This window comes from Gorilla gorilla, chromosome 11 (assembly GCF_029281585.2).
Source record: "Gorilla gorilla gorilla isolate KB3781 chromosome 11, NHGRI_mGorGor1-v2.1_pri, whole genome shotgun sequence".
NCBI classification, from domain to species: Eukaryota; Metazoa; Chordata; class Mammalia; order Primates; family Hominidae; genus Gorilla; species Gorilla gorilla.
In genome coordinates this window covers 108,407,066-108,415,628 of record NC_073235.2, presented here as the reverse complement: position 1 = coordinate 108,415,628, position 8,563 = coordinate 108,407,066, and positions in this window count along the sequence as shown.

The window sequence follows — 8,563 nt, the reverse complement described above, 5'->3', positions numbered from 1 at the left end:
CGGCTTTCTGTAATGGGAGGGATCTTTTCTCATCGAAATGCTGAGTCTTTGAGCCCTGTTTTCCTCATGGTTCACCATGTGCTACATCTCATTCAGGTACCAGTGGGTAAGGACAAGGAGAGAATATCAGCAATGGTCTCCTCTGCATCCATGTGGTGGGAGGGCGGCGGGAGGGAGGGTTTCTACTGCAGCTGTCCTGGGCTGCTGATTGGAGTCTATATATTTATAATAGCCTTATTGAGACATAATTCACATACTTTAAAGTTCACCCTGGATTATATTTTAATTCTGTGCAATGAATTTAGGAAAATCCTGTGGGCATTTTCCTTGGGCTGAGAATGGACAGATGGAGATCTCCAAATCAGGCCTGCCTGTCCATCCATCCAGGTGAGGCCAAGCGCCTTGTCCATCCTGGAACTGGCCGGCCCACACAGCTGCTTCTCCCTCTGTTTTTCTATTACCTGCTCGCCCTCCTCCACTTCAGCAGCCAAGAATCTTTACCCAAAGTGATTAATGGCTGTGTTGTGTTGGGACGGCTCTGACACTGATTGAGTCCCTTATCTCTCTTCTGTGTCCTCCCTAAGACAGCTGCCCTCTCAGGTATCAATCAGTGCTTTGGCTCTCTATTCCTGGGTGAGCCAGAGACTGTCAGCGATACATTCTGATTGTTGATTGTCATCTTCATCTGAGCTGCCACCTGCCCTGCACAGCTTAAAGGGTCTTTTTAAGGCACACATGGGAGGGGAGGTGCCGACAGTGCTCCTAACCGCATCTGCCACGGCTGGGGACAATTCCATGTGTTATGGACAAATTTGGGGAATATAGTTTCTAAAAGGCAGAACTGGGGACATTTACGTGTATCAGCTGCTGAACCTCCAAACCTGTTTGGGAAGTGGAAGGGGGTGGCAGCAGCCTCACCTGGCAGTCCCCCCAGGGAGACCCCACTACCCCCATAAAAATCAGTATCGTGGGCCAGGCATGGTGGCTCACGCCTGTAATCTCAGCTACTCGGGAAGCTGAGGCAGGAGAATGGCTTGAACCCGGGAGGCGGAGGTTGCAGAGAGCCGCGATTGCACCACTGCACTCCAGTCTGGGTGACAGAGGAAGACTCCGTCCCAAAAACACAAAACAAAACAAAAACGACACAATCAACATCATGTTCTCTAGCAGAGGCTCAGTCACAAAGAGCACTCTGAGAAGTGAAGAAGGTGAGCGAAGGACACACAATAAAGCGGGCCAGAAAGACACCAGGTGAACACAGGAGTGGAGTGGGGTGAGGTGCAGTCCCTGAAAACACCACAGGAGATTAAAACACCGGGGCTGGGGAGAACGAAATAGAACATTTGTCTAAGCCTGGCTTTTGAATTGGCCCCAAATGCAGTGACATTTTCCTTTTTGGCTGCTTTGAAAAAGGAGGAGAGGAGAAAATGTAGACTGTGACATTAAAGATAGATGGGCTTGGACAAATTGAACCGTTTTGAAGGTTTCCCTGATGCCCAGAAGGCTGAGGGTGAGTCTCCACGGTGAGCTTTTGGGAGAGGCGAGCTCTCTTCTTCTTAAGCCCAGAGAAACCTGCATAATGAAACGGCGGATTTCAGCCCAGGCCGGCTACAGGGAGGTTTAATATTTAACATCGCATTGGCTGGTGAGTGCGCTGGGGTTGGCTCATCCACTTCAGGCTGACATTTGCTACAGGAACTCACCAGGCCTCTCAGTGGCGAGAGGTGGGGCACAGGAGTGAGGCCAAGACACTGAGTGTTTTGGGCTCCTTAGGAAGGCACCTGTCCAGAGCCCCCCTTCCCAGGCAGAGCCAACCATCTTGGGCCTGGCCGTGCATTTGACTTTAAAAGTAGGTCCCTTTGGCCGGCCCCTCTGCATGTGAGTGGCATCTTGAAGGAGCAGAAATCCCATTAAGGAAGAACTATTGACCCTTCTGTCTCACGCAGTTGCCTGTCTGTTGACCCTCCATTTGTGGCCCGTGAATCCTTAATGTGGGAAGTGGTAATTGGAGAAGGGAGATTAGAGGGAAGAATGAGACATAGACTGCATGTGACACTGGAGAGCAAGGACCTAAAGGCCATTTGATTTATCAACCTCTACAAATGGGAGGTGCTCCGTCCCCATCACCCCAGAACTTGTTCCAGAGCAGCTCCAAGCCCAGCATGTGTTATTCTTCTTGGCTACTCCACAGTCTCCAGCACAGCTTCCATGCTGGCAACAACTAGGTTCCCCGTCAGTGTCTGTGCGAGAAAAGGTTAAAAACCCAAGGGAACTGGGTGCCAATAGGGATGAGGGCCAAGGATGAGGGTATAGGGAAACAACACGCTCTCTCCATAGGAAGCAAGTTACATGAACAGCTAACAGAAGAGTCACCCTGTGTTCGTGCCACATCTAGGTGCCCGAAGATGACGGTACTAACCGGTGCAGGCTGGCAGAAGGGATTTCATGCAGTGTGCAGGTCAAATCTGCTTCGCTTGGCTTTGGCTGCCACTGCGACCCCCTTTTTGATTAGTGCAGCAGAATTAACCTCCCCTGCCTGTGGGCTCTGTTCCCACCATGCAACACAAATTGAAATAGTGGGGTGGCAGGCGGTGGCAGTGGGGGCTGTGTTGGGGAGGGGACCACAGGGGCCTTCCATCTTGTTAATGTAACACTTCCTTATGTGATGGGAGCTGAGAGCAGCCTGTAATGAATTTCTCCTGTGGTAATCATTCACCAGTGCATTGTGACCCGTGTGTTTTTGCTGTGCTACACATTTCCAGACTTTTGCAGTGACTTGTCAGCACCTAGTAAAAATGAACTGGACGCGACCCATCACTTCATGCTATGCCCTCCCAGCTGTCTTTCATTCTGTTGAGAGAAGGAGTAGGTGGGACCACCTGGAACACCACTGTAGACTCTGGGGCTGTGGCAGGATGCTGAGCCCATCTCACAGGCAGGTTGATGCAGGCACACCAAGTTTGTGGCACTTGTTATGCAGAGTCATGTTCTTTGGTCCAAATGGCTCCAAAGTGGCCTTTGCCTTTTGCACCTGTTGTTTCGTGCTGCACAATGAGCTGTTCAGGCGGTTTCTTTCTTTGAGAAGGCACGGGTGCAAATGCTGGTACAATTAGGCATCTGGGCACCCCATGGGTTCTTACCAACTCTGGTGTGAAGATCCATTGATGGCAGGGGACAAGGCTATCGTCTGAGTCACACGCATGAGCATCGCCATCTGCAACTGTAATTCTAGCCACGTGGTCAATCGTAAGAAGGGGTTTATAACCAGCTTTTACAGCATTTGTGGATCATGATGATTAAACAACAGATGGGAAACCCAACCAAGGTTTCTAATCTCTACCTCTTCATTGATGGAGTGAGCAGGGGCTGAGGGAGTCACTTTGTGGCCTCTCTCTACGGTTCAATCTATAATTAGGGTAGGCACAACTCCTCCTGACTTTCTGCAACTGTTTTCTACACTCTTTATTATCAAATCATAAGCACAAATTTTTGGTTTGGGAAATATGGCCCTGAAATTTTGGTAAGGTCCCAGGAATCCCATGGTGAAGAGAAAGCTCTTCAATTAGGATTATCAGATAAAATATAGGGCATCTCATCAAATTTACATTTCAGATAATGAGCAATTTTTCAGTTTAAGTGTGTCCCAAGTATTACAGGGGACTTTAAAAAAAAATCAAGATTGCTCTTTAAAAAATTGTGGTAAAATCTACATAACATTTACCATTTTAACCCTTTTGAAGTATACATTTTAGGGGTGTTATATATATTCACAGTGTTGTGCAACCATTACCACTATCCATTTCTAGAACTTTTTCATTACCTGGACTCTATACCCATTAAAAAACAACTCCCGGTTCTTTTCCCCAGCCCATGGTAACTTCTAATCTACTCTTTGTCTCTAGAAATTTTCCTATTCTAGGTACTTTCTATAAGTGTAATCATATCGTATTTGTCCTTTTGTGTCGGTTTATTCCACTTAGCATGATATTTTCGAAGTCCATCTCTGTGGTAACATGTATCAGAATGTCATTCATTTTCAGGATGAATAATATTTCATTGTATGTGCACACCACATTTTGTTCATTCATCTGTTGATAGGTATTTGTGCTGTTTCAACCTTTTGGCTATTGTGAATAATGTGTCTATGAATATCAGTGCACAGATATCTGTTTCAGTCCCTGCTTTCAATTATTTTTGGTGTATATACCTAGAAGTGGAATTGTTGGATCATATGGTAATTCTGTGTTTAACATTTTGAGGAACTGCTATACTGTGGCTGCGTGGGACATTTTTATTTGCTAAATCTGGCAACTTTCCAACTGTTTCAACAGAATTTTAATCTGAATATTATATTTAGCCTAAATTATCATATTTAAACAGAAACTAATAGTGCCCATTTCCATGCTGAAACTTATGGCATAATCTCTCCATACAGACTCTTGGAAGGTTACTTGCACATTTTCTACTACAGTGAAGAACAGGTAGCAAGAAGCAAGAACAAAAACACTTATCTTTTAGTCTGTACAAACTGGGCAGCTTGATGCCTGTCAGAGGGGAATTTATACAAGTCATTCATTCATTCATTCAGCAAATACTTATTATGCACAGGCAGTAGGTGCCAGGTGTGAGCCGGGGATCCTGATGCAAAGGTGAATGAGACATTCCTCCTCACCCCCTACTTTGCTCTAGCCAAGTTTCCTTTGGCTTCAGCATCTTTGCCTTCTCCCCCTGCTCACCTGACTCATCCTAGGATTTCAGCTCCCATAAGACATAATGCTCAGGTCCCTGCTTACACACGCACAGCTCTCTGCACTTTGCTTTGGAGCTCTTGCCATATTGTTATATTTGTGTGGTTTCCTGATTCACTTGTGTGTTTCCAGACTGTAAGTCCCCGAAGACAGAACCAGATTGTTTTGCTGATCATGTCTCCCAGCACCTAGCGAGGCACAGTTTAGGCATTTAATATAAAATAGGTTTATTATATAAATGAATAGATACATCAGTTCTTCCCTCAAGAGGTCATGGGGGATAAATAAGCATGTCAGTTTCTATGTCAGTAGACAGGAATGAAGGGCTCTGGGGAAAAGAGCAGTTCTGCCTCTGGGGAGCTGGGATTGGGGTCCAGCTCCACGATAACATCAAGTCAAGCCCAAAGATGCCATCCCCACCGTCTGTGCAGAAGGGAGCCTGAGAGAATGTTGGGAAGGGAGCATCCGTAGAGCTTTGCCTTGCTGGGCTGTGCAACACACATACAGACAACCAGCCAGAACCACCCCATGGACTAGGATGTCATAGCATAGCTGAGGGCTCAAAATTCATGTAGCCCAAACATCCACTTTACAGATGGGAAAGCCAAGATGTGTTGTGGCCTTCCCAAGGTCACACAGGTAGAGGCAGAACCTACTCTTGAACCCTGGTCTCCCAAGCCCTGAGACAGTGCTCTCCGCCTCCTCATCATGTCCACATTCAAGGGGAAAGGAGCACTGGGGGATTTCAAAACCCTACAAAGCTTTCTTCGAACTCCCACAGGCATTAAAAATAGTCAGCTGGGAATAGAAACACGAATGTTCAAGGCGAGATGAGATGAGGGGTGAGAGGAGGAAAAAAGGTGAAGACAGAAGGCAAATCTAGAAAGGCCGCCTGCCACCCTCTCTGGAGTCAAGGCCCTGTCGGGCAGTTCTGCCTGAGGCTTGGCAAGGCGGAGGTGCAGCAAGGCTGTGCTTCAATTCCCAGTGGAGGCAGTCAAGGGCTTCAGGATGAGATTAATTAGTGGGGCTATGCTCCAAACCACGGCATCCTGGCCCTGCAGACAGTTCTGAGAAGCCTGGGGGGGCTGTGGAGGCTGCAGCCTGCACCTTGCAGACTGAACGGCACTGTTTCTGGGGAGGCTGTTAGAGTCTCAAGGGTAAAGAAGAGTCCATGCCTGAACACAGCTGCCAGGGCCTGCTGGTCTGGTGAGGGGTTTGCTAAGGGACCTAAAACCAAGCACCACAAATCCTCACATGTTGAATGCCCAGACCCCAGGGCTTTGCCTCTCCACTGGTGAAGGGCGTTCTGCAGAGGCCTGGGCACCTCAGTGTGCACGTGAGCCTGACAGGGCCTCAGGTCAGGGTTTGAACACTGTGTGGGCCCTGCTTGGGCTGGGCTGTGTCCTCTGCAGAGAGGGCACCCTCCTGCACTGGTGCCACTGTGTAGGAGAGGGGTTGAGGGAGGGCTCAGACTCACTGTGGCCAGGTGGGATAGGTTTTCTTAGTGAGAGGGCCTCCTTTTCTTACAGCAGTTGTAAAACTGTGATGACAGGAACAGCACTCGCACACACACACACACACACACACAAACGCACACACACTTGTCCTATAGGGTTTTCTGACAAGGAAGGGTGAGGAAACAGGTGTTATTCTCTGGATGAGCTGCAGAAGTAATCTGGCTCTTAGTTCCCTTGGAGGTCTCTTGCTTGGGCCTCCAGAGAGAACATGGGAGGCGTTGTCTTTCCACCAGGAACTGCCTCTGAGGGTCGCTGAGAAATCTCAGGAAGGAAGAGGACCAGCCTTGGAAGATGGGGTGGGCAGCAGGCGAAGGTGGCTCAGGAGTTCTGAGAGATAGGAATTCAGGGGCAAGCCCTGCGTTTGCCTCAGCCTGGGGCGACCTGTAAGCTTCCAGGACTCTTCCCATTGTGTTGATGGGAATGACTGTTAAGTTACTGTGAGCCCCTAGGGTGGATGGTGAGGTAGCTCTCAGCCCCCACCACTGGTCGCATTTGCTGTTCTGACCATCACCCCCTCCCACCACCCCACTCCCCATCTCACACCCTTTATCCCCCGGTGGAGAGATCTTTTTCCCAAGAGGTTTGTTTAGCTCAGCCTGGGATTAGAGCCTGAAGGCTGTGAGAACTGAAATTGAGTCATCTTTCAACCTCTTCAGGTTCCCTCCCCACACCCCCATCAACACCACCAACATCACAGGGGCAAAGGTGGCCTCTGCATCCAGATGGGTCCTGTTTTCTTCAACCATGGTCCTGTTCCAACCTCATTTCACTGGCCAGCCTGCCTCCCCTGAGTTTCATGTAAACATTTCCAGAAGGATGTAGATTAGAAAAAAAAAAAAAAAAAAAGGTCTTATGTAAACACTTGCTGGCTAGGGACCAGGAGATATTATTAGTTTATTAGGGCTTTAAAAATACCCAAAAGCTCAACTAAAGGAGAGAAGAAATTTGCTTTCATTTTAACCTCTGTTATTGTTGCTAGGGTCAGTAATACGATAGAAGCAGGCATCCCAGGATACACAAGATATCGTAAGATCACAGGAGGGGCAAAGAGGGAAATTGCAGAGACTTGACTGTGGTGACATTACTGGTCAGTGAGGAATGGGTGGTACTGGGGGCTGCCCTTTTTTATCAATTAAAAAGAGCAGAAGAATGATACAGAAGAGAGAGCACTTCCTCACTGGGGCCTTAAGGTGCAGTGTGTCCTGGCCCTTCACCTTCCCAGCCACATCTCCAGCCCTTCTCCTTTGTTGATCATGTTCTTGCATTTGGCTGTTTGCTTCCCGTCCCCTCCCTGAGTGGAAGCTCTAAGAGCTTACAAAATCAGGAACTGCTCAAAAACATTTCTTAAATAAGAGACCGAAACAAATTTCCTTTTCAGGGTGAACAGAGCCCCAGGATGGTGGCAAATTTGGCTCAGGTTCAGAGCTTCCATGGGGAGGGAGGTTCATAATGAAGTGTCTCCCTCCCCCTTGCCAGGGAACTTATTGTACTACCTAGGTAGTTTTGAATCCAATAACCAATAGGTGAAAAGGTCCTCAATCACCTCAATCACCTGAGGCCAGGATAGTTCTTCCACTAAAGGCACTAATCCCATCATGAGGGTGAGACCTAATGACCCACCTCATGACTTAATCACCTCCCGAAGACCCCACCGTCTAATACCATCATGATGGGGATTGAAGCTTTGATGTAGGAATTTTAGGAGGATACAGACATTTTCATTTCTACTGGATCAGTGGTTCTTAAATTTGAAAGAGCAGCAGATTCCCCTGGTGGGCTTTGCTGAAGCACAAATCCCTAGACTCCACCCCCAGAGTTTCTGATTCAGTAGATCTGGGATGGAACCTAAGCATATACATCTCCTCTGACAAGTTCCCCAATGATGCTAACACTGCTGGCCAAGAACCACACTTTGAGAAGCACCATCACAGATGCTGAAACCACCAGAGATATTGACAATCAAGGGTTTGACCACAAAGGAAGGAGCAAACACTCTAAAGTTGCAGGGCCTGGTGATGTCCAGGGAGGAAGAGTTTGTATGGGTCACAGCCTCTGAAGTCTACCAGGTAGGACTCTGAGTTAAAGTAGCCCATCTGGCCAGATGGCCCATCACCCATTCCCACACTCTCTTCATTTTATAAGAAGCCAACCTGCCCATTAGCCTACTGCTTCAAATGCTGAGAAGAAACATTATCCCAAGAGGATGACTTACCATCTCAGTTTGCCCAGGATCGAGGGGTATTATGGACTGAATGTTTGTGTCCTTCTAAAATTCATACATCAAAGCCTCAACTACCA